The following is a 27,660-nucleotide window of genomic DNA, read 5'->3' as shown; positions in this document are numbered from 1 at the left end:
GACGAAAACGTTGAAACCATTGTTGTGCGATGGAAATGGAAACTGTATCGGGTCCATAAGCTGCACAAATTTTATTGGCTGCTTGAGATTAATTTTTGCCTTTATCGTAGTAGTACTGTAAAATATGCCGTATTTTCTCTTTATTTTGCTCCATGTTTGTGACGCTATAACTCGCGAACGACTCAAAAGAAACGACAATCAATCAAACACGTGTTAGCACGTGAAATGAGCTTTCCAAAAAGGTATAGCATGACCCGATGCGACGAATAAAACATTCGGTGACATTTATTCAGAACTGGAGAGACTGGGTGACATTTTCAAATCAATATAACCCTAGAGATGGCAACCATTGATTGGTTATTCTTTTAATACAGTTCGATATATCTGTCTGGTTTCCGTGGTCGCGCTTTCATAATGAAAAACAGAATTTACTAATACAGGATATACCAATATTAACGCAAGATTTAAATTTTCCGCGGTCGCGCTTGCAGAAGTCCAGACGCTGAACCCAATTTTCGACGGATATTCGTACGAAGTTCATCAATCGTCGCTGGCTTGTTGGCATAGACCATAGACTTGACGTAGCCCCACAGGAAATAGTCTAATGACGTCAAACCGCACGAACGAGGCGGCCAATTGACTGGGCCATTCCGTGAGATAACACGTTCACCAAACCTGGTTTTCAATAAATCGATTGTGACATTCGCTGTGTGGCTAGTGGCGCCGTCCTGTTGAAATCAAACATTGTCCAAGCCTATATCATCCAATTCGGGCCAAAATTATTTGGCTATCAGTGAGCGGTAGCGATTCACATTCACAGTAAGGTGCATAAAAAATTATCTTGATCATCACGGAAGAAGTACGGACGCCGCCGGCCCATAAACCGCACCAAACCGTAATTTTTTGATTCCCCACAACGACGTCACAGAGATGACCAGATGATTAGAGTCTTGCTTGCGGCAGCAATATTCTCTACACTACGGGTATTTCTTTGTCTCACTGGCAAGGGAACATTTTGTACTGTGCCTGTGGATTCAAATTTTTCCAATACACGCTCAATTGTTGATTCGACAGAACGATTATGACGACCATTAATTGGACGTAGCGCTCTTAAAGTTGAGGCCACTGACTCCGAATTTCAGTAGTAAATTTTAATAATTTCGACTCGTTGGATCATATATCTTTCTACGATGTAATGGCAAACCCTACTGAAGAGAAATGTCAAAAGAGCGGAAAAAATATGGTGCCGTTTGATGTCCCTAACGGTCTACATTTGTAGCGTCTTTGTTGAAAAACCTCTACTTGATTTGTACTCGTTTTGCTTTGGCATTTCATAATGAACAGACTTACTCTGGAACAACGTTTGCAGATCATTTTTTAAATTTTTGTTTAGCGAAGAAGCTCTCTTTTGGTTTGAAAGAGTATGTAAATATACAAAAGTCATTGTTGAGACGCCGTTACATCCTTAAAAAGTCACTGATTAAAGTGGTCAAGAGCAGAGAAAATTTTCAAATCTGAAACCGCTAAAATGTTACAGTCAATGGGATATGCTATAGAGCCATGATTAATGTGTTCTTTCGACCTGAATTTGAAGGTGTTGATGTGAAGGTCCTTCGGTTCAAACCAGACTTTATCCATACAGCCAACGAAAGAATAAATTTATTGAAAGAAATAATAAATTTGTTGAAAGGAACATTATCTCGCGTCGTGGGCTTATAACGTGGCCTATAAGAACGTGGGATTTAACACCTCTGGACTATGGTTTTTTTAGGGTTATATGCTTACGCAGATAAACCCAATACGATTGACGGCATACAGCGCCAATTGCTACAAATAGAGGCTGAAAATAGAGTCTCGTGACTGGAATTTATTCGTCTTTTTTCCTAAAAAGCTATTCAACTTTAGCATATCGCTTCCATACAAACTAACCGATGAAATTCAAGTCCTTGGAAAGAAAACATTTTAAATTGACAAGGTATCTTCATGAAATTTTGCATAGATTATTATCGAAGGCATCGCCACATACAAATTAATCATATTAAACAACTTTAACATATAGGGGCCATTTAAAATGACCGATTAAAATGAAAATAAAGATACTTTTATAAGTTTGTGCACAATTGTATCGTGTCCTATAGTATAGGTGTTCAAAGATTTTCATTAAAAATGGAAAAATCCTTAGACAGATGCATCTAGATGCAAAGTGAACGACAAAATGAACGAAATGAAAATTTTATACTCCATAGAAGTGCCGGGAGCCGCTATAAAGCGCGGCAGAATATTTACTTCCAGCACAAAAAAAACGCATAAAGTCACAGTTAAGGTACAAACACTCGCGAAGAACCACATTCGTAAGAGCTTGGAGCCCATACATACCTACATATACAGGAAAAAATGCATATATGTATACGAACACTGCAACAAAGCGGCGAGGGCGACGGCACACGAGAAGAAAGAATCCCACAGACGCGTCCGAAGCTTATGCACAGCAACAATTGCAGCAGCCGTCTACTGCGAAACAACAAAAATTGCAGCAATCGTATATTGCAATGCGAGTAGAAAAAGTGCGCTGAGAAAGTAAACGAGAAACGCAACGACAGCGCATGGATGAAGGAGGACGTTAGCCGAACACCGCAAAGTACGCCGAAGAGCCACTACAACTTACGCCTTAATAGCACACGCATTCTTGGTCTTGTGTGCTTCACACAACGAACGAACACAGATATTTACATTACACAATTTTGAAATAAACATAAAATACTGCATCGGCGCATTTAATATTACAACAAATATGCAAATTTCCACAGCTTGAAGTTATGGATATAACTTTTTCTTAATCATAATCCAGTTTCGCCCATTTACCGCATGCACTTGTAACGCAACCGCCATTGCGGGCATCGCATTGCAGCCACAACAACAATGGGTGCATCTTCGCCCCGATGCGAATTGAACACAAACAACACAATTTGATGTGCAATTGTGTGCTTTGAACTAACATATTGTTGTTGGTAATTCTCTTGTAATTAACAGACAAAACTGCCGGTGCATTTTAACATACATACATACACCGGCGCTGTGTGTGACAATGAGCAACAGATGAGAGAGAGTTTCTGCAACGACGGTTTGAGGTTGCCAGATGTTTTGTAAATAAAGTTATATTTTCAAAAGATTTTCGTAAATATTCCAGCCTTTGGAAAACTATTAATTTATACAATAATAAAATATATCGGACGTTAAAACGATATATCAGTTTTGTTGTGGTATATTTGATTTGATGAAGTCATTTAAGGTTTTCATGTACGAGTAATAAAGCAATTAATTCATTACAAATTTTGAGCGACATTTGAGTAATATTTTGAGAAGGGTCAGCATAACAGACGAATGATTAATCAAAAAATCAAAACACCAAATTTCATCGTTTACTAGTTGAGTATAGGTCGTGATTAATCGGAGGATTTGGAAAAAAAGAATTTTTGGCAAAGCTGCAAACAGAACATATGATTTTAGGTTTTACTACGAATTGCCTTAGAAAAATTAGTTGTAATCGAAAAAAAACCTTCGTTTAATCACGAGAATTTCAATAATATCGCTTCACTAGTTTCTGAGAAGTCGTGACCACCGATTTTGAAAACGATGTTTCGAGAAAATGGCGAATGCCACGCGTGCTGTTTTGCGCCAAGGCCTGAATCGAAGCGGGCCTATCCGCATAGACTATAGACTACATATCCATACAGGAAAATGTCTAACGGTGTGATATCACATGATAGCCGAGATCGAGAGCTTTAATTTCAGGCATCAAATAGTCGGTTATTATGGCGCGATAACGTTCGCCATTGACGGTTACGTTCTCATCAATCTCAATTTTGAAGAAATATGAACCGATGATTCCACCGACTCAGAAACCACTTCAAGCCGTTGTTTTTTCTGGATAAAATGGTAGCTCTCGAATCCCTTCAGGTTGCTCTTCGTCCCAAATCTGGCAATTTTTCTTGTTTATATACCCATTGACCCGAAAATTGGCCTCATTGCTGAACAAAATTTGGCTCGAAAACCTCGGATCTTCTTGGAACTTTTCAAGAGCCCATAGAGCGAAGCTATGTCGCTTGGGAAGGTGAAGGAGCTTCAGTTCTTCCACAAACTGTATTGTGTACGCTTTCAATATAAAAACTTGACGTAAAATGCGCCAAGTCGTTCCATACGTCAATCCGAGTTGCTGCGAACGTCACCGAATGGACTCTCCACGGTCTTCGTGTGCACTCCTCAGCTACGGCTGTTACATTTTCTTCACTACGTGCTGAGCGTGGTCTAGTTGGTAGAATATTATCCATTAATGAAGTCCCAAGATGAGTGATGGTGTTGCGAATAGTACGCTCAGTAGGCCGATTGTGCTGACCATAAGTTGAGCGAAGCGCGTGAAACACATCCTTTAATGTTTAAGGAGTGAATGATTTCGTAATGGATTTTTGCCAAGAAACCTACGCTACTTTAATAACATTCGGCCGCTCGAATACAATTTCTTACGAAATGGCAACATGCAACGTCTTCTGGCGCTTATTAAAGTTGTTCGACAGCTTCCTAACAAAATAAAAAGACGCTTTAAGTCAACAACACATAGTGGGTAGAGGTAAAAAAAAATACAAATTCCATTCATAGTTTTTATTTTGCCACCTCTCTGCCACTCTCTCGCTGCTTCTGCGCACCCAATGGTCCGTGCTGTTTGTGCGTAGCGCTGCGCCACTCTGCTTTTACGCTCAACACAATTATTGCTCCAACGCTGCTGATACACCGCCATTGGTTCTCCAATCTTTGTTGTTGTTTACTTGTATTTGCTTTTCAGGGATTCGCTGCCACATGTAGCAATTGCCATTTTCCGTACATTCGCCAACCATACAAGCGCCTACCTACACAATTACATATTAATTTATTTGCATCAGAAGAAATTCCCGTCAAAGTGCTGCGGAGACAGGTTGAATTTGCTCCTTTTTGTGATTTTTTTATTGTTTGCATTTATGTTGACTTTTTATTTTATTTGCGTTTATATGCATGACATTTGTTATTCTTTGCCTTTAATATTCGCAGCTTTTAATAATTTTATGGGTGCAACAATCGATGCCGACAATGGCTACAGCAACTACATACATCCGTTGAGCAAAGAAGCAAAGATTCCAATAACACAGTAAGCAACTATTCGTGCCGCAACAACACCAACAACAACAACAACAATATCGGTAATAAACATTTCACCAAAGCCAGTTCTAAATTGTTGCATTGCAATGACAACAACAGCAGCAGCAACAGCAGCAAAAACCATCGTCATCAGCAGCACCGTCATCTGCCACATAAACAACGAGCGCAACAATGTTGTCCCTCAACGTTGGGTTGCACATTGCTCGGTTATTGCCTAAGCTTTTGCTATATTATTACCCCCACGAAGCATTTGCCTGGATGACTGCTTGACAGCCAGACTGTCAGTGCGCCGTCTGCATTGCTCTCTATTTCTATGTCTGTCCATGCGTTCCCTGAATCGTCTGCACGGCGTGTTCTTCTGCCTGCTGATCTAGCAATGGAGTTACGTCGTTTTGCTTTCATTACCTTGTCGGCTGGTGCCACGCTCGCCTCAATTGTCTGCATGCCGCTTGCCTGCAACTCCAACGGAAGTCGGCACTAACGCCGTTGCAGTCAGTTTTGAACTGTTAATGTTGTTTTTATTATCGCATGCACAGCGCATGTAGGATAGTTGGTGCTGGTCTAGGTCATTGTTGTTGTTCCCAACAGCATTTCATGCAGCATGGCTGGGCATTGATTATACATACATATGTACATACACCAGACAGATATGCAACATCCATGCACATTGTGGTTTGTTTTGCGTTATAACTGTCCGAAAAGCAGTGCTGTTGCCGGCAACTAAAGACGCCGTGAAGGTGCTGGAATTTGTTGGTTAGTTATAGTTTTTGCCTATCGGTTGGTGATTTGCAATCAGCTTCTCACCACAATAAATAAATGACAACTAATTCCTTTTTTAAAGGCCGTTTCGATGATGAACCGGGGCAGAGTTGACAATTCTTCTTCTTCTTTATTGGCGTAGTAACCGCCAGTCGTTCTTCCTTTCCACTGCAGTGCACTGTTTGGCGCCAATTGGAGATTCTAAGTGTAACCACGTCCTCCTCGACCTGGTCTGTCCAACGGACATGCCTCTGCTTCCCCCGGCATGTACTGCGTCGAATACTCTCAGAGCCAGCGCAGCCGTTATCTCTTAATTCGCTGAACTATGTCAATGTCGAAAGTATCTCGTACAGCTCATCGTTACATAGATCTCGGTATTCGACGTTGCCAATTCGCAAAGGACCATAAACCTTCCGCAGAATCTTACTCTCGAAAACTCAGCAACGCCATCTCATCAGATGTTGTAGAGTTATGCTGATGTTGTTGTTGGTGTTAATGCTGGTGAAATGAATAAATTGAGGCACGCACCGCGACCTAAGGTTTACTGTGCTCGTCCCTCTTATCGTAATAAATCACACACACATTGATAAGTTCCAGTATCCTGCTGGGTGCTATTGAGGAGATGTGGCACATATTCTCATACATAGGTCCAAGAGCCTTTATACCTCGTCTATAGACAACAGTGTAGTCTGAAATCAGGAGTTCGGTAGTTTCCAGTTCCATGTCACAAAACTGGCAATTTGCACAAGAGGCCATATCCATGTTAAATAGGTGCTTTTTGAGCCTACACTGCCCAATGTAAAAGCTGTGGTCAATCTCGTCAAGTTCATTTCCGGCTTCGCGCAGATGAGGTGAACTTGGTTGGAACTGATAATTTATGGACCAATGGCGATTTAATCTCGTAGACTCAGATTGCGTTAGTTGCGTTAGAGGCTTATTTCTACAAATCTACTTTTAGCAAAGTCTTCTGCTTGGAAAATGACCGGAAAACGTCCCATGGGTATGGAATGTTTGGTACGAGCGGTCAGTGTAGCCCTTACCAGTGCTACCGCTTAGCAGTGGTTCAAGCGTTTAATTAATCCGTTCGGCCTCATTGCATAGGGTAACTTTAAACTTCCTTTTGTTAATGCTAGCCCTCAGGAGAACAGCCAGTGGTGCTTCGTCGTACATGGCCTTAATTTGCTGAGCCGACATTATCTTCCTTCTGTCATACACTTTTGCACTTATTTGAAGCATTGTATGTTTAGCTGCTTGATTGATTACTAGGTGTAGCGGAGGTGTGTGTTCAAACATGTCCTCTAGTACTGTCGTCGAATACGTACGTATTGCACCCGCTGCATAGACGCAGTCTTAGCAGTTTCTTATGTAACAATTTGTCTCACGATCTCGGTGTCCATCCATCAGATAATCCTTGACTTGCAGCCCCATGATTTACCAGCCTGGTGACTGCGCAACATGGGTGCCTTTGCGACTTTTACCATGGTCAGATCCACATGCTACTTTCACCGTAAATTGGAGTCCATAAGATCCGAAGAGAGATCCACATATTTGACCTCATTGGTCATATCTTACGCGCTCTACCCAAAGCTTGATTAGACATAATGATCTTCATAAGACTTAGTCTGGCTATGTCCGTACCATACTCTACTTTTTGTTGTTTATGAATATTGCAAAAAAATTTACAATGCTTGCAAATGAAATATATGCTGTTGCTGATAATAAATATTTTTTTTAGAACTGTATGCAACTTTAAAATATTAAATTCGCAAGAATATGTACGATACGAGGTTCAGCAGAATATTCAGAATATTCAAAATAAAGAATTTGTGGTTTGTAAAGTACTGTGGAAAAATAGGGACTTGTTCCCTCACTTGCCTTACTAATGAATTCAATATGCTAACCGCAAAAGAAGTTTTTCAATTCGACAAGTTAACCACAAATACAAGCACAACTCAATGTTTATGCACGTTCCTACATACCCTGTGGGAAAGCTTTAACCAAGAGCTTTCTAAAGCCTGAAGCTCGGATGCGGTGCCTAGAATTTTCTCTGCTTTTTGGTATATATTCTGTGGATTATCCTCGCATTGGCCTCACCTGGTCTACGTAATCTAATCGTGAATTTGTGAATCTCAAAGCGTTACGGTTAGTTATTATAACTTAAAATTATGGAAACTATTTGCGAGAAAATCATCGTATTTGGATTAGAGAGAATCATCTGTAACTTTATGAATGGGCTGAAAATTTTCATTATTATATGTGTGGCGTATGAATGATGTTGTTATCACGTTTTGAGTAGAACCTTAATTAGTTTTCAAAAATGATCATATAGTCGATAGCAGTATGTTGTATATAGTATATGAAATTTTCACTAAGAAATACATATTAAAAAATACGTTAATGAAATATACGTTCTAGCTCGTTTTCTTCAAAAATGATGCCGACGTGAACGTAACCGTCAATAGCGACCGTGATTCGCCATGATAGCCGACTATTTGATGCCTGAAATTGAAGCTCGTGATGTCGACGACATTTGGTTTCAACAAGACGCCGCCTCTTCCCACCCAACGCATCAATCTAAAGATTTATTGAGAGAACACTTCGGTGAGCAGATAATTTGATAACCAAGAACGTGTGAAATCACACGGTTAGACTTTTTCCTGTGGATTTATGTAAAGTCTGAAGTCTATGCGGACAATCCCGCTTGGATTAGGCCTTGGCGCAAAACATCACGCATGTTATTCGCCAGTTACCAGTCGAAATGCTCCAACGAATCATCGAAAATTGGACTTAACGGAGGGACCATCTGAGAAAAATAAATGGCAAAGATTGTTCTTTCGAATGATAATAAACATTCCCCATTAAATTCGAAGTTTCCGTGTTTATACTCTCGCAACAAAGTTGCTAAGCAGAGTATTATAGTTTTGTTCACATAACGGTTGTTTGTAAGTCCTAAAACTAAAAGAGTCAGATATAGGGTTATATATGCCAAAGTGATCAGGGTGACGAGTAGAGTTGAAATCCGGATGTCTGTCTGTCCGTCCGTCCGTCCGTCCGTGCAAGCTGTAACTTGAGTAAAAATTGAGATATCATGATGAAACTTGGCACACGTATTTCTTGGCTCTATAAGAAGGTTTAGTTCGAAGATGGGCAAAATCGGCCCACTGCCACGCCCACAAAATGGCGGAAACCGAAAACCTATAAAGTGTCATAACTAAGCCATAAATAAAGATATTAAAGTGAAATTTGGCACAAAGGATCGCATTAGGGAGGGGCATATTTGGACATAATTTTTTTGGAAAAGTGGCGTGGATCGCATTAGGAGGGTCATATTTGCCGTAATTTTTAGAAAGTGGGCGTGACCCCGCCCCTACTAAGTTTTTGTACATATCTCGGAAACTACTATAGCTATGTCAACCAAACTCTATAGAGTCGTTTCCTTCAGGCATTTCCATATACAGTTCAAAAATGGAAGAAATCGGATAATAACCACGCCCACCTCCCAATACAAAGGTTATGTTGAAAATCACTAAAAGTGCGTTAACCGACTAACAAAAAACGTCAGAAACACTAAATTTTACGGAAGAAGTGGCAGAAGGAAGCTGCACCCAGGCTTTTTTTTAAATTGAAAATGGGCGTAACCTCGCCCACTTATGAACCAAAAACCATATCTCAGGAACTACTAATCTAATTAATTTTACAGCAAAATAAAAAAATATGTAAATGACGGATAATAGAATCTCGATTATCACTTTATCATGCGAGAGTATAAAATGTTCGGTGGCACTCGAACTTGGCCCTTCCTTACTTGTTTTCTTTTAAAAAAGTATTGAAAGTCGAAATGGATCATCCTTTATAATAAGTGATTCAACATACATGCATATATACTTATATAAGTGGATACATAGATATATAGTTTTACTAATTTTTCTTCTTTCGCTCTTTTCAGCACCTTGAACTGTTACATTTTTTGTAAGTACATACATATTTTTATATTGAGTTTATTTTGAAAACATAAACATATTTATGCAACTTAGTAATTTTACATATGGCACTTCTTCCACAATAAGTGTGTAACTAACTAACACTGCTGAAAAGTAAAATCCATGGTTAATGAGTACTCACTTTGTTTATCTGATTATTATTTCAAATTTACTGAAATACTTATATCACGGCTAATTAAAATTTACAAATAAAAGCACCGAAAATTACACAAAGTTAGCAAATTCTAATTTCTTCGATTTAAAAAAATATTTCAGTAAATTTGAGAAATATTTGCTTTCCTTTTTTTAATGAAGCCTCACAGTAAAGGTAGGGAACTTTTTCAGCGTTATTTTAATGTTGTAAATATTTCCATAGCATTAACCTCTGTGAAGTTGTTAATAAGCTTTCATTTTTTTCCTCCTTATAACTTTCAATTGTCCAATCGGCAACTTTACGACTTTTTAATAGCTTTTAAACTTCCTCCATTTATGTGGTTTTATGGCCTTTCGAAGGCGAAGTCGTATTGTGAAAACACGTCATTTGGCATATGGTCATGTGAAAATCCCGAATAAAAATGGGAAAATGTGTAGCTTGTTTTTATGCATTTGACATTTCAACTTGACACATGACATACAAACAACTCTTTTGTACCTTCAATGCTGAAATTGTATAAAGAAACCAGTGTTGTATTTGCAAACCAGTCAAAATGTGTAAAAAAAGGGTTGTAATCGGTATTTTGATCGGCAATCGTAATTAACTTCAACTGAATAAATGCGCTCGGTTTTTATATGTGTATCAATCTATTTCCTTTGGCTTAAAAGATTGAAGATTAACTTCAATTTATAGAAATTTCGCTTCCCAATAATTTATATAGCTAACTTAATTAACAATTTCTTTTAATGTTTTTTCCAATAAGCATGTGAAGATCAGAAAAAACTTATGGTCCGATTTCGATTTTTTTTTTGAGACAACATACTTCAAAAGCACTATTTGTGCCGCGCCCATAGTCTAATGTTTACAACGGCTCCTATGAAGTCCACTTGTACCATCCCGGATCTCAAATTTAATGTTTCAGTTGCTCCCTCGACGTTGTACCAAGCAGCAGTTTTGTATCTTAATTTATAGTTTAGTTATGCCGGTTTATAAGTACTAATCTTATTTTTTAATTTAAGTTGAAAATTGCAGGGACGGTTGGACAGGCTGCCATACGGATTCAACTTCTCTCATCATCCTTATCATTGATATACTACTATGAACAAAAAATAACAAGACTTTGTTCATAATTTTAAAATTCTTAAATTATTCTTCAAAATCTATGTCGTCCTCCTCGATATGCCCCTTGGCAATAATACACTTTTTTTCAATTCTCGAAAGAGTTGTTAAAGTCAATTTCCGTCGTAGTGATTGACGTTTAATGTCTTTAATTGACATTATCGTTGTGCAAAAACGAAGAGTTTTTCGCCCATAATTCCGACCTCTTTTTAAGAACAGATTCGCGCAAGCGACGCATAACACTAAAAAGAGTGTTCCTTGTTGACAGTTTGGCCTCGGTCGGTAGGCATTCGAAGTGCACCACACCTCGTTAAACGAAAAAACTGTCAACATAACCTTTTAGGCTTTTCGGCTTCGGCTCAGTTTTGCCACGATATTCGTTTGTTTCCGGGTCGTAAGCATAGATCCAAGACTCATCTACAGTAATAATACGTTTCATGACATCGTGGTAGTCGGACCGCATTGTTTCACAGACGTTAATGCGCTGCTGTTTTTCGAAAAAATTTATTGACGTTGAAACCTATCTTGCTTTCACTTTTCTAAGGTCCAAAAGATCTGGCAAAATGATTTTCACTGATCCTTCCGGTATTCGAACGATGCCAAAAAGATCTTTGACTACTAATAATCGATTCTCAAGCACCAATTGCTTTATTTTATTGACGGGTTGATCTTGATGGCCATCATGGGCCTAGTTCGTCGACGCGTTCTCGACCTTCTTTGAATAATTTATACCAAACAAAAACACTTGCTCGGGACAAAAAATGATTACGGAAGGTCTTTTCCAACATTCTGAACGTTTCGGCGCCAGAAATTTGATTCTGCACACAATATTTAATGGAACATTTAACAGTACAATTTATTAAGTGTAGTTAATTTTTCAATTTTCTAATTATTTCATTATCCATATTTTTTTTAATCACAGACTCCGCAACTCTTCGGGCATTTTTGTCAACCCTATGAATTAGCTTCGCCTGTCCACCGGTTTAATTTGTTTGGTTAACCTTTCCAGTAAAGGATTTTCTTCATGGCACTAAGTGACTACTCCGCTTTCACGCTCTGATTCTAATCTCACATGCATGTAATTGAAGACTTATAATGCTCAGCATACCCTTCATATAACAGTGTATACAACCCTTTCTAATCTTGTGATCGCTTTTTTCTAATAAAACATATTTGCCGTTAATTGCACGACAACGTCAGCAAATGGGTTGCCTTGACTATTTTCCTGTGCCTTAATCCCTTCATATGTATGTCTGATGATTTTCCTCTAAACAATATTTGGGCCATATTGGCGCATAGAAACTATTTCTTTACCTTGAATGGGGTTATTTAGTTTGCAAACAGCCAGGAGGCACATCGAAGATCCTGTAAAAATGTATATTGCTTCCAATTACATGCAAATGCGCCTGTCAAAATAGGTATTCATTTCGTCAACTTAAATTAAAAGCACAATTTTTAGTGTGCTGGTCCTAATCCGCTCGGCTTTGGAAAAAGGTTGCTCGACTTACTTACACATTTACAACTTTTTTGCAAATGCCTGTAGCTTAAGCAGAGTTTTAATACACGTAAATATGTATGTATGTATATATGAATGTAACATATATTTTTCGTTACAATTTTCACCACGGTTTAAATTGGTGTCACCAGCATCATTGCCTGTAAAGGAGGAAAAAACAACAACAATGTAGCCTTATGCAACCGATAGCTAAATATTGAATGCCAATGCAACAGTCGAACCGTCGAACGGCATATGCTATAAGTTGTGTGTGGAAAATGTCACATCTGCCGTTTGCGCATGCGCAACCCAAATGTTACACATTCGATAGGGGAAGTACTGTTTGCGTTCATAATTAGTGCGTGGTATTCTACTTAAATCCACTTTTATGAATATTCCATTTCATACTTACAGCATATGTAGTATGTGCATATACATACATACATATGTATGTATGTATGTACGTTGTTGTAGTTACAATTTTTACAAGCAGCACACCCCATTTATTCGCCGATAGTTGTACGCCATTCGCCGACTGATATACTTATGTACATACATATCTACATACATATCTACATACATATATGTATGCATGTACATATAGATTGAGGTGTTCCGACAGACAGAAATCACATATACACTCACCACTACATAACTGTATGCGCAAACATACATGCACACACATATGTACATACAACCGATACCTTTTTTTTTAAATTTCGACGTTCACTGCCCTCATTCGACAAATACTCGTACCACCTAGTAGCACAGAGTCGTTCAGTGTTTCCCTAGTTTCAACCATGTGTGTATGTATGTATGTATGTTTGTGGCTGTGTAGTTGCCTACAAACATATTTACACTGTGAACCCATATATTTATCGCTTACGGGTCATTCCCTTTTTGCCATATTCAAGTTCGTCAAAGCATTTTCAAGGGTTGGATGGATTGTTGTCTGTCTGTCTGACTGACTGTCTATCTGTCTGTTTGCTTGAATGACTGCTTTTTTAGCAATACGTATGTATGTATGTGCCTACATTGGTGTAGAACTTTCCTATCGCGCAGATACATTTGTAGGCCTTCTCGCAATTATTAGCTTTAAAACATTTCACAGGCTTATGCACACGCTCGTGTTAATGTATGTACTAGTATTTGAGTGTTTCCATGTTGTTTTAATTCAACTTGTTTTCTTGCACAAAGTTATTTACTAAAAAAAATGTAAATTTTCAGTAACAAGAAATGTTCAGCAAAGTTCACACACTTACACACACATATGTATGAATACAATCATGTGTATGTGTATTTGACACATGCCGATAGAATCAAGGCCCTCAATATATTTGGTGAAAAACCACAAAAAGAAATGAAAGCATTCATAAGCTTGGGTTTGGCTATCACTTGATCCAAATATAGAGGCTTCCAAATCCTGGTTATTAATGACTTACAAACTTTCCTTTAAGTTCCAATTTTATTTATTTATTTTACCCTGAGCAGGCTATATTAAGTTAGCCATGAAGTTTGTAACAGCCAGAAGGCAACGTCGGAGATCCCAAAAAACATATATGTATACAAGGTGCGTTCCAATGTAAACAGGACTTTTTGAATCTAGCGCCCCCTGGTGGCGCCATCTATATGTCGACTGATGTGTTAGAATCTGCTATCTTTATCATTTGTCCAGTAAGAATTTCATGACATTTCATCGATTCGAAGTGAAGTAATTGCGTTTTAAGTGTCAGTATGTTTGGGTTATCGGTGCGAAAATGAGCTTCGAACAAAGAGCCAACATTCAATTTTGTTTTAAAATTGATAAAACTTTTACCGAAACGTTTCAATTGATGAAACAAGTTTATGGCGATGATTGCCTATCCCTTTGCAGAGTGCACGAGTGGTTTCAACGTTTTCAAAGTGGTCATGAGGACATACATAAATGACGAACAACATAACAACATGTGGGCCAATTAAAATCCGTGATCACCGCAAATTCCATCGAAACTGTGCGTGAATTCATCAAAAATGAGCCGAAATCATCATTGAAATTCATGGAAATTGAATTGAACATCTCCAAAACATCGTATTTATCGCATTTTGACCGAACATTTGGCTTACGAAAGGTGTGTGCACTGTTTGTTTCGCACAAATTGACTGACGACCAAAAATTGCTCAGAGTCCAACATTCGACGGACGATTATTTTACCAAAAATCTTATTTTAACCACTAACCACTCCCCGTATTCACCTGATATGGCACCGTGCGTCTTCTTTCTTTTCGAAAAATGCATTTGCCCATGAAAGGAAAGCGTTATGCAGACGTAGAGGCCATCCAAAAGGCTTGCACCGTCATACTGTCGGCCATACCGGGCAACGAGCTAAAACACTCGTTCGACATGCTTTTGGACCGTGCAAAAAGCTGTATTGAAACAGAAGGCGACTGTTTTGAATAAAACAAATTGATTTTGCCGAAAAAACCATTTGTTCTGCTTTGTTTTTTAAAGTTCTGTTTACTTTGGAACGCGTTTCTCCCCAATAAGTTGCTCATTTGTCGGAATCGGCAGTATCGGACCACCCTTAATATAATATTGGAAACACATTTCCCGTAAACCTTCGATGTTGTTCGAAGTCCCTTATAAGAGATTTCGTGACTGCGGGTTTACATTGATATGGTTAAAAAAAAATTTTTTGGAAGTAAATAGGTAAATATTATATCATGATAACATCTACACAAATTCATATACAAGAAAATTGACTCAAGAAATTCACTTTTAAGGAATACTTTATAAAGTCTGATCCATTTCGAGGTTCTCTACTTTTTTTTTATAGAAAAAACATAGCAACTTCAAATCTAATCGGGTATTTGCATAGACTTTACATAGCCCCACAGGAAAAAATCTAACGGTGTGATATCACACGATCTTGGCGGCCAATCGACCGACCTAATACGTGAAATTCTCTGCTCACAGAAATCTAACCGTGCGATTCTGTAACTTGAGACAGTCTCAAGTCTCTAAATTTGAGATTTTAAGTTAGAGACAATTTTTGAGACTTGAGATGATATTGCTATTCTGTAAGTGACAGTCACAAAATCTATTACATTTCATTATTCAGAGATGTTTTTTTCACTTGAATGAAAATAAATATGTCGATAACAAATATTAAATTTTCTATAACATAGTCAAAAAAACATAATTATCAATGAAAATAAAAATATATGTTGACTTTGTTTCATAATATTTACGAAATTTATGTAAAATTGATTTATTTTTAACCTTTTCGTGTTTGAGTTGCTTACAAAATATAAAGAAACGACAATCGATTAATATCTATGATGATCTCTATTCAGTATATTCAAAATGGCAGACAAGAGTTCTTTTTAGTTTTGTGACCTGCTAACTACCAGGTCTCAATATTTTGAGACTAATGCTAGAGACTGTTTAGTGAATAGTAACTAGTCTCAAATTGAGACTTTGCCTCAAAATGTCTCAAATAGAGACTAGAGACTGGTTACAGAATCCCGCTATAAGATTATTATTATTGATTGATGCGATGTGTGGGAAGTGGCGCCGTCTTGTTGAAATCAAATGTCGCCGAGATCACAAGCTTCAATTACAGGCATCAAATAGTCGGTTATCATAGCCATTGACGATTACGTTCTCACCGGCATCATTTTTAAAGAATTTGGGCCGATGATTCCACCGAGCTACAAAGCACACCAAACCGTTGTTTTTTGTGGATGAAATGGCGGATCTTGAGATTGCTCTTCGTCCCAAATGCGGCAATTTTGCTTACCTACATAACCATTGATTCATAAATGGGCTTCATCGCCGATCAAAATTTGCCTAAAATTTGCCTCGAAATCGTCGGATTTTCTTAGAACTTATTAAGAGCCCGTAGAGCGAAGCGATGTCGCTTGGGAGGGTCGAGCGGCTTCAGTTCCTGCTCAAGCTGTATTTTGTACGCAACAAGATCTCAACTATAAAGTCTTATCATGACAAAATGCAATAATTTTTTTTAATTGCAGTTTATTTTGAAAATATTGTTGCCCGTTAATTAAAAAAAAAATTGCTTTGACTTTACTTTTTTTGCAGAACTGTGAAAGTACTTAAGTCTTTAAATATGGACATAGCTTGTTCTTGGATATGCATACGTTTGTAGTAAGTGGTATGTGCCAGACATTAGCACCCTTGCTGTGTGCAATGCCAATGGCTATGGCCACCAGCCAATGCATTTTCGTCTCGTTTCGAATCATGCATTTCAATTTTCTGTTATTATACTCTCGCAACATGTTGCACAGAGTATAATAGTTTTGTTCACCTAACGGTTGTTTGTAAAACCTAAAACTAATTGACTTACATATAGAGTTATATGTATATAAATGATCAGGATGACGAGACGATTTGAATTCCGAGTGACTGTCTGTGGTCCGTCTGTCTATGCAAGCGATAACTTCAGTAAAAGTTAAGATATCTTAATGAAACTTGGTATAAATGTTTCTTGGGAAAAAGTGAGGACGAGTTCATAGATGGGCGTAATCGGATCACTGTCACGCCCACAAAATACTATTAAAAGAAAATCTTTATAGTGCCATAACTAAGCGCATAACTAAGAGGCACCTGTGGTCTAAAAATTTTGAAAAAATGGGCAGGCGCCGCACTCTAAAAGATTTATTGTACATACATCCTAAACCATTTAAGATACAACGCCCCAATTTGCTCAGGCGTGGCTCCTCCTACATTTGGATGAAAACCCATATCTTAGAACCTTCTTAATTAGCGTAGACACCGCTTACGCGATTATAGCCGAGCATTACTCCTGCCGATCTTAGAACCTACTCGACTGATTTCAACCAAATATGGAAGGTAATATTATCCTGACATTCCTACAACACAATTCTAAATTCTGATTTTTTCATTTTCCAGTATAAGAATCAAGAGCAAAACAATGTATCCAGACAGAACTTTGCACGAATAGTGTCTTTGAGGTGTGCCGCCTTATGACCAAAAATTGTCCAATTCAAACTCCCAGTTACCGATTATGTGGACCGCAGCTCATATAGCGAATTTTCTTACTGAAAATATCGGTCAACCTGTCAGATATACTGTTGAAATTAAAACAAAATATATTCCCGGTTTTAATCTTGGAAAGCTGCGAGAGTATAACATTTTCGGTTACACTCGAACTTAGCTCGTCCTTACTTGTTTTTTGGTTTGTATTTTCTCCTAGTGCTTGAGTTTCACATTCGTTTTTGGCACTGTGGCGAACGCTACCGATTTGCCTTGTGGCAATCTGTCGTTTTCATGTCATTGGTCTCTTCGAAATTTTCGGTTTGCAACAATTGGGAAAATGTTGAGCATTTGTCGAGCATGTGCGCCAAGGAGCAGCAAGCAACAATTGGCAATGAGCACACTTCGACACCGCTCACAGCGCAGCGAGCAGGAGTAATGCCTGGCTACTGTTTGCAGGAAATACGAAGTGAAATTGCAAGGATACGTCGAACGCAAACGCATACGGTACATATTTATATGCATCGGTTAAGGGTGCTTCTTGTTGCGCGACACCCATGCAATATGGTTAAGACGGCGACAGACAAGCAGTCAGCCAGCCGGCGCATATCCAGGTGTGTTATTTTTTCCTTCTTAGGTGCTTTCATTTTTTTTTCTTATTTTTTGTTAGTGTAATGTTGGTGCTCTACTTTGCGCCGCTGAGGTAACGTTTTCCTTGACAGCTTTTGTTTTCTTTCTCATGCAACAATCTGTCTTTGGGATATTTGCACGCTTGCAGCTGCTGCTAATTTTCCACTTTGATTTAATGAAATCGTTTTTTCTTACGCTTTGGCATGTAATCAGCATTGATAAACCCCACAATTAATTAGGGGAACTTTTCACACGCGTGAAAACTCAAAACAAATGTGCTGCAATCTAAATTGAAGAGAATGTAATGCAGTTATCCTTTTTACGTAGGTCCCCGCTAGTGTTATTGTAAATTTTAGCGAAGGTGTGCGCTGTTTCTTGGGTCTGCAAGCATTTGTGGGAACCTGCCGCCCTAATCAGTGATCAGCGTGTGATTTCCCGTGTCTTCCAATCTTAATTTAGCAAATTTGTATTTCCTGCGCTGAATAAAACTTCCTGTTTGTTCATTTTGAGCGTGATTTTTGTTTTTGTATTTCTTATTTTCCTTAATATTTGTTGTGTTCCCTCTAAACTTTTGCGGTGTTATCACACATATTCAAATATTTGACTGAAGATATCCTGTACTCCAAACAAATCTTGTTGCTCTCAAACAAATAAAAATATTCAAATTATCTGCTTGGGCTAATATGCAATATTGTTGTTGTTTTTTGTTGGACTTTTCAATGATCTTGTCGTGCTAAGTCCATTCATGGTTCCATTCAAGCGTCGCCACACAAATAGCACAGCATTTGAGTACACTTCTACATACAAATACATATTAAAGTACACATTATGTATGTGTATGTGTATGTATATGTATATGTGTGTATGTATATGCGTAGATTTGTATGTCGCATCATTTCTTTAGTTTATCACTTCCAACAGTTTGGCTTGTACATATGTCCTTATAAATAAGTTGGTTTCACTTTTGCTGTTCCGCTGACTCTTGCTCAGCCATTGCTGTTGTCTTTCACGACCCTTGTCTGCCCAATCTTTGCTTTTTGGCTTGCCGCTCGCCTAAAGACTTACTGATCACTCAATTCTTGGAAGTGCAGCTAAAGTAAATATTCCATAGACTTTTTGCTCTTCGACTTTGGCATCTCTTGCGCGTCGATTATTTGAGCTCTCCATCTTCCTTCATACTATACGTACTTTACTTAGTAGATATTCTTCACTTTCGGTGATTTGTTTTTGTTGTTGTTATTTACCTTGAAGTAATAGTAGCTCTGTGATTGCTGGGTTGCCAAGAGAATGCACAAACAAGTAATCCTCATGACGGACATTATTTGTATCCGAAATTTAGAAACCGGTATCAGGTAACAGTCACGTTAGTTTTGTTGCAGGAATTCGTTGTTGTCTTTTCGGTTATTATGTTTAAATAGACATACATATGTGTATGTATGTGTGTGGATAAGAAGAAAATAGTTAATGTTAGTTTCGTTTTTGTATGTGAATTCTTGTTGGAATCCAGTCAAGTCAGTTCTTGTCAATAACCTAAGTTATACAATAATGTTGATCTTTAGAAATTTATTAAGTTTCGATTTTGATATGCATTTATTGAAAAGTCTCCGGCCTAACATAGTAAAACACAGTTTTTGACAAAATTCGTTTATTTATTCCACATAGTTCCCTTCCAGGGTAATACACCGATTATAGCAACTCACCAACTTTTCGATACCATTTTTGTAGTACGTTGTATCTTTTGCTTCAAATTAGACCTCAGTTTTGGCGATTACCTCTTTATTTTCTTTATTCTACGAAAATTTCTTCCCAGCGAGCAGTCTTTTGGGATCTGAGAACAGAAAATAGTCGCTGGGAGCCAGATCTGGAGAACTCGCGGTGGATGCGGATGCAGCTCAAAGCCTAATCAGTCGGTTTTTGTCGCTGTTTTCACTGAACACTGTGACACAGCGCATTTTCTTGGCGAAACAACACCTTCTTTTTCTTAAAATCACACCGTTTTTCGGCGATTTCGTACTTCAAACGGTCCAATAACGCATTTGAGATAGCTATCTTTCAAGGTTAGGCACTTTGCTAATAATTGTGTTAAATAAATTTTTCTTTCCGTAACTCGAAATGAATGCCTAGAACTCCACTCGAACAAAGAATTCGCGAATCTTGAAAAAGGCTTACAATAATTCAGTTTTATCAAAAACTCAAGCCTATGAGTGGTACAAAGCCTTCAAAGATGGTCGAGAGATCATTGAAAACCTGCCTCGTTCTGGACGACCTTCGACCTCTTCAACTGATAAAAATATAAAAAAGTGAAGAATGTGGTGCTTGAAAATCGTAAGACAAGTGTTAGAGAAATGGCAAGAGTGCTCGACATCGCTCGCGAGTACGTTCGAATGATTTTGGTGGATATTTTGGGTATGAAACGCGTTCTTACTCGGCTCGTCACGATAAAGCAAAATATTTTTCAAAAATATTACCATAAACAGATCTCTTGGACATGCTTGCCTAACCTTGAAAATTAGCTTCATTTAATCATCAGAATGGAACCCGTTCAGTCGATTGAAGAAATAAAACACAATTCGCTGAAGGAGCTGATATTACATCTGGCGGGGATTACTTTGAATGTGAAATAAATATTATTTACAATTTCCTCGTATTTTTGTCACAATATATATGTGTGATTTACAACCAATAAATCAATTGCTAGATCGTTTGCCAGTTTGATGACGAATGATGTGATAATGCAAAATAATAAAAAAACACATGTGATACAACAACAATGACACCCGTTCCTACTTAAAAATGTTCAAACATTACTACGAAAAGTTTTTTAAAAGATACAAATAATTTGTAAAAATTCGAGAAAAAAACTACCGGAATAAGTCAGTTGGCTTGATTTGATAAGTCCACAAAAAGACTATGACCAGCAAGCAAATGAAAACAGTAAGCAGCATGTCGAGATATGCAAACAACGACAGCTGCATGCACGGCCACAAGCACATTCGTGTCTACAGCACTTTCCATGCCTTTATCCTAGCGTCTTTCGTTTCGTTCGCGTTAAGTGAGCTCTGTCAAATGTCGTCGGTTTTCTGCGTCAGGCCGGTGCATTGTGTTCATGGAGCAGACTGCTGCTTTGGTTTTAAAATAAACCGTTTTCTTCATACATAATACACGCCTGTTAATATGTACAAGCATATTGCGCGACCTTTGACTGTAAATAAGGACGGCTACAGAAATCCTTCGTGGCCACACTCATTATGTGGCATGCAGACGGGCGACGGCAAGCAGTGCTCGTACACGAATATTTTCATCCTGCACGGCATCGTGCGCTGCCTTGACTGCTGACTGCTGACTGCACCCTTTAGTTACCGAAGCACTCGGCGGTGAATTTAGTTTAGCGTGTGGCATTCACATTTGCTTTACAATTGTAAGATTTTATTAATGCCTGGCGTTTTAATTGCGCCTCGAAACTGCATACATTTCCGTGTATTTTGGTTCGTTGCTTATGAATGTTTTTCTTTCATTTCTCATATGAATGTCGGATTAGGTTAAGGTGTGTTGGTGGCACGTTTTATGTAAATTTCATTACAAAAGCTTACATTTTGTTTTCAACCCTATATTCAATAGGTTAAACATGATGCGGTATTGTGGTGCGGCTGGGCATTTATTTGAATTCTCGTGTCGTTTCAACAAAGCTTTAGTTTTTTGTAGATATATTAAATGAGACAACTGTTTGTTTCAGTTCATGCTTCAAAAATTTACGACGTTAACGCTTACAATTGCGATCGGAGATCTATACGTGGTATTTTGTGCTTTTTTAAGGCACTCAGATTCACAGCTTCAAAAAATCGATGTTTTACAATATGCTAGAGATATTATAAAATTATGTTATTGTCTTATACATTATTGTCTTATATAATTCTATAATATCTCTAGCATATTGTCCCAAATGCTCAAGCTGATCTGGGTATTAGTTTTGGAGATACAGCTTTGGAAAATTGCTCGGTCGGTCGACGGTCGAGAGATCGTTGAAGACATGCCTCGTTCTGTATGACTTTCGACCTCTTCAACTGATGAATATTAAAAAAAGTGAAAGATATTTTGGCTTCAAAACCGGCAGACAAATATTAGAGAGATGGCAAGAGAGCTATCAAAATTTCTCACGAGTCCATTCGCATGATTTTGGTGGATATTTTGGGTATGAAAAGCGATAAAGCTGAATTTTTTCAAAAAGAGTACCGTAAACAGCTCTGTTTGGACTTGTGAATTTCGATTGCACATTCATGTAGAACATTATAACCACCGATAAAACATGGGTTTATGAGTTTCTCATGCAAACCAGTCAACAATCATCGGAATGGAAGGAAAAAAACGAGCCGATACTAAAAAAACACGCCACAGCCGCTCAAAAATCAAGTTGATGCTCTTTGTTTTTTTCGATATTTGTTTCGAAGGGACAGGCGGACAATGAGGAGTTTTATTTGGCCTAACAAAATTCGCTAAAGGAGCTGAAGTCCATCCCAAAAAGTGCTTGAGAAAAGTGTTTCGAGATAAAATCGTTGGCATAAGTGTATTGCATCTAGTGGGGATTACTTTGCTGGACGAAACCCACGTAACCCCTTCATATTATGCCTCTCTTTTGTGAAAACGTAATTTTTTGTGGATCATATATGATCTTAATAATCTATAAGTTAAAATTTCAGAATTATTGTAAGTAATAATAAAAATTTGATAATGAGCACATCATTTGTCTCGTAGTAAATACTCAAGGAAATTTGAAAACTATTAAGCATAAGCTAATGAAGCTGATTGAACTGTGCAGCTGCACTTTAGAAGGCTACAACTCCAAAAATATTTGAGATATTCATTCAAAATTTTAGTATGTTATTTTCGAAGGTATAAACTATTGGTACAAAACAAAAATTTTAGCGTGATTTCAGTCACTTCTACTTAAAGTTGGACATTCTTAAGCTATAGCCACGGATGTATAAGTGACAGACAGACTGAAAAGTTCATATTGCTTGTATTAAGTTTGCTCGCTTATAAATTTTAATGTTGCCTTTCAATTGGAAGCTGTAATAACTTGCATTTATAAGTTTCATAATCATGTAAAATTAAGAAGCCATAAACAAGTAATGCTAGTTTCATAAACTACCTAAGAGCCACAAACTGAAGCGCTTATATTATGGTATGCTGCATGTTTAGCACATTAATGAATGCTCTGTCCACACCTCTGCAGTCCTTCGCCATGATGTATGGCTGCATTTATTTGAAAAATATTTGTTGTTGTTTCCGCAAATTTCTTGGAAGGCCGATGAATGTAGCGTGGCGAAAGCAGCACCTGAAGTACGTATCAATAAACAATGAAGAGCTGATATCGGCATTCTTGCTTTGTTGGAGATAAGAAATAAACAAATTACAAAATAAACAATGGCTAGGAACCAAATTAAGAAAGCCAATTTCAACTGCGTGAAGAGAATTGGAATCACAGTTTGTTTGACATGGAAATATCAAAATCACGAAAGTGCTGATCTAGTGGCTGATGTTCAAAGCATACGAAAGTTATGGAGAAAACATTTCTCCAGCCTGCTGAATGGCAGTTAAAGCATAACACCAGGAGATGGCGAACGCGATGCCCCAATCTATGACGATGGAGCGGATGTTCAATGAAGAAGTTCGAATAGTAATTACCCGCATGAAGAACAAGAAGAAGAAAGCAGCAGTTGCCAATGGATTATCGTCAAAGCTATTCAAATTCGGCGGCGAAAAACTGACTATGGTGCATTAAACAGTTTCTTTGCAAGATATGGTCGGATGAAAGCCCGATGATTGAAACCTAAGTGTGCTCTGCCCAATTCACAAAAAGGGGATCCCACAATCTGCACCAATTACCGTGGAATAAGTCTCCTTAATATAAGCCTCGCTTATAAGGTCTTATCGAACGTAGTGTGTGAAAGACTAAAGTCCACCGTCAACAAACTGATTGGACCTTATCAGTGTGGCTTTAGACCTGGAAAATCTACTATCACCCAGATTTTTACCATGCGCAAAATCTTACAAAAGACCTGTGAAAGGAAGATCGACACACGCCACCACTTTGTCGATTTTAAAACCGCCTTCGACAGCACTAAAAGGAACTGCCTCGCAAAGCTAATACGGTTGTGTAAGCTGACGTTGAGCAGCACCAAAAGTTCCGTCATAATCGGGAATCGGGACCTCTCCGAGCCCTCGATACCAAGCGAGGTTTCAGACAAGCGGACTTCCTTTTGCTGGAGAAAATTATACGAGTTGAAGAGCTAAATAGAGAAAGTACAATTTTCTATAAGAGTGTACAGCCTTGGCCTCAACAATAATATCCGCCTTCAAATCCAACGCACAATCACTCTTCCCAACGGATGCTACTTTGGACTGAGTAGGCAATTTAAAAATAAAGGCCTCTCCCGACGAACAAAGACAAAACTCTGTCCCTCATCATTTCCGTCCTGCTATATGGTGCGGAGGCATAGAGAATGACATCTTCTGATGAGTCGGCCTAGGAGTGATCGAGAGAAAAGTTTTATGGAAGATTTATGGTTTTTTCGCGCATTGGAAACGGCGAATATTTCGATGGAACGATGAACTGTACGAGTTATACGACAACATTGACATTGTTCAGCGAATCAAGAGACAGCTGGTAAGGTCATATTGACCGGATGGAAGAGAATACTGCAGCTTTGAAGGTTTTCGATTCAGTACCCGCCGGTGAAAGCAGAGAAAAAGGAAGACCTCCATTTTGTTGGAAAGACCAGGTGAAGAAGGACCTGGCTTCGCTTGGAATCTCCACATCGCGAAAAGAAGAAATGACTAGCGCGCTATTGTTAACTCGGCTATAATCGCGTAAGCGTTGTCTACGCCAGTAAAAAAGAAGAAGACGGCCTTCCAGAATAAAAATTATTTTTTTGTGAAAAAATTTACGCTCCACGGTGGCTTAGTCAGTCGATATTATTATAAACATCTTATACCTAAGAGTAAGAATAAAGTACAAATAAAAATGAAACTACAAATGTATCCAGGCACTTCAGCGCAAAAAAATGCTTAATATGCTGCAATTAAAATATTTGTTGGGATAAGGCAGTAGACGAAAGCTTGTTTACTCATTTCCTCAGTACTCGGGGCTTCCGTTCACTTGGCCTATTCCTAGCCCCACAATTCGATGCGAAACGTGTTGCAAATAATTGTCACCTGTTTTGACTGCTGCCAAGCATATACAAATGTATGTGTGTACGTGCGTATATTCAAAGGTATGCAATGCGCAAAATATGTATGTAATTGTTGCAATACCTGCATGTCATGCGTATTAGCGGCCGCTGACTTGCCTTCGCCGGCATTGGAACGTAAACGCCACGCACCAGGAATATATGCAACAACTGTTTACATACATACAAATGTATATAGACAAGGATATACATACATGCCACATATTGCCGGGCGAATTCACATTAATGACATTTTTGTTTAAACTAACCGCAGCAAGCGTTCATCCATGCTAGGGACAACTAATAATATCTGGTCCCTAGAGTATAATTTCTTAAGCTAAGAAGCATTGCTACATCGGTTGATAAGTGCGTTCTTTTATTGCGTTGCTATGTAAAGCTTGAATATGCGCCTATTTATTGTTAGGCGTGCATATGTATTAGTGTGAGTGCACTTTAAGGGTGTCATGCAATTAGTTACCTTCTCTTTCGACCCATTTCTTACATGCATCCCTTAAGATTCGGCGTTAACTTTAAATTTTGTCTTATTGCGCTCTCTCTTCAATTTTACTTATTTCGTTTGCTTTAAATGAACATGATGTTCTACATGCCTCTGTTATCCAGCGTACGCTCAGCATTCACAATGTTAAAACAGTAAACAGCCGCTGGTGTATGTTATATTTCTGATGGAGAATGTTACTTTACAGATTTTCTTGTTAAATTGAATAACATAAAATGCAGTCACCAAAGCTAATTGGGCAAAGCAAAAACAAAACTTGTTTTTCACAAACTAACCTACGGTCAAAAAAAAACAAAAATTGACAAAATGGCGGAGTTTAAAATAAAATTGAAACTTAACCAAAATTTCGATCATTTTTGGTCTGTTAAAATTCGATTTTTGAAAAGATCAAAAAACTGTTAAGTCAGTGTTTACAAAATTATCAACAATAAATATGTTTTAGAAAACTATATACAAAACATGCAGAAATCAAAAATATATAGTATTCGGAGCAATTTATCATGAACCGATTAGTTTTCGAGTAATCGGTTAAGCCAATTTGAAAAAGAAATGTAGTTTCGAAAAAGAAACGCGTTTACAGTTAAACCGATTAAGTTGATTGAACTGAGTGACTGCACTTTAGAAGGCTGTAATTCAAAACCCATCTGAGATATTGATTTGAAATTTAAGTATGACTAGTAAAAATTGATTTTTTGTTGCTCCTTGAGGAGAAAAAGAAGACCACCGAGTATAAACGACCTGTTTCCTTCCATCTAATATACCTACATATATGAATCTTAAGAAAATATTGATCATTAAAAATATAAATTTTGTTCCGCTTACTTATATATAAGTACATATGTACATACGTTCATATATACCACATATGTATGTACACATGCATTTTTAACTTGATCGTAGCCAAGGCAAAATAATGCGATCGATTCCTTACTTATTTTCTTTTTCGTTGTCAGGCTGCATTCCTGCACGACTGTGCCCTCCGCTCATTTTCGTTCATTCTCTTCGGTATGTTATTATGTTGTATGAAAAGAACGTAAAAGAATGTCTTGCATTATCTCAAGAGACCAAAGGAGGTGAGGATGTTTATAAACATATCGAAAACTTTTATTTTAAAATTTCAAATTTCGTTTAAATATTCAGTCAAATATATAGTCCTTACTTCGGTAGGTACTCACAACTCTGACTTAACGCATACTAAATTCCGGTAGAACATGCTACAAACTGAACTAAGCTCGTGTAATGTCGGGTTCGTCAACTGATAAGCTCTACTGGGAGTGCTGAAAATAAGTGTTGTGATTACTAGCGCTTGGCTGAAAGTTCTTACACTGCGGTACTTGGCATTTCAAAGTCGCAAGCCGGTTTCATAACTATGCTATTTGTTGTTGCTGAAGCTGGCAGTGTATGTTGCATGCGCAGTACTCTATCATTACGTTGAATTGCCGGTATTCATAAATTTTTTCCAATTTAATTTAATTTTTCTCGCTCTCTGGTCGTAAAATATATTTACATATGTTTGTATGTAGTACATGCGCTTGTCCATTTTTTCGTGCTCTCTCTCTTTATACCTATACCGCTCACACAGCTAGGCATGCATCCTGCC

General features: G+C 38.0%; 1 protein-coding gene across 3 annotated transcripts in view; it reads left to right on the top strand.

Annotated features, from left to right (window-relative positions):
• LOC120782445 (transcription factor E2f1) overlaps nt 1-27,660 on the top strand; it is an 89,799-nt gene that overhangs the window by 14,444 nt on the left and 47,695 nt on the right. For all 3 annotated transcript variants that reach the window (XM_040114743.1, XM_040114751.1, XM_040114759.1), the window contains exon 3: nt 9,893-9,915. The gene's annotated coding sequence lies outside the window, so the exon portion shown is untranslated. The remainder of the gene's footprint in view (nt 1-9,892; nt 9,916-27,660) is intronic.

This window comes from Bactrocera tryoni, chromosome 1 (assembly GCF_016617805.1).
Source record: "Bactrocera tryoni isolate S06 chromosome 1, CSIRO_BtryS06_freeze2, whole genome shotgun sequence".
Classification (NCBI taxonomy): domain Eukaryota; kingdom Metazoa; phylum Arthropoda; class Insecta; order Diptera; family Tephritidae; genus Bactrocera; species Bactrocera tryoni.
Note: the sequence above shows the minus strand (reverse complement) of the source record. Positions and strands in the feature narration are given on the sequence as shown.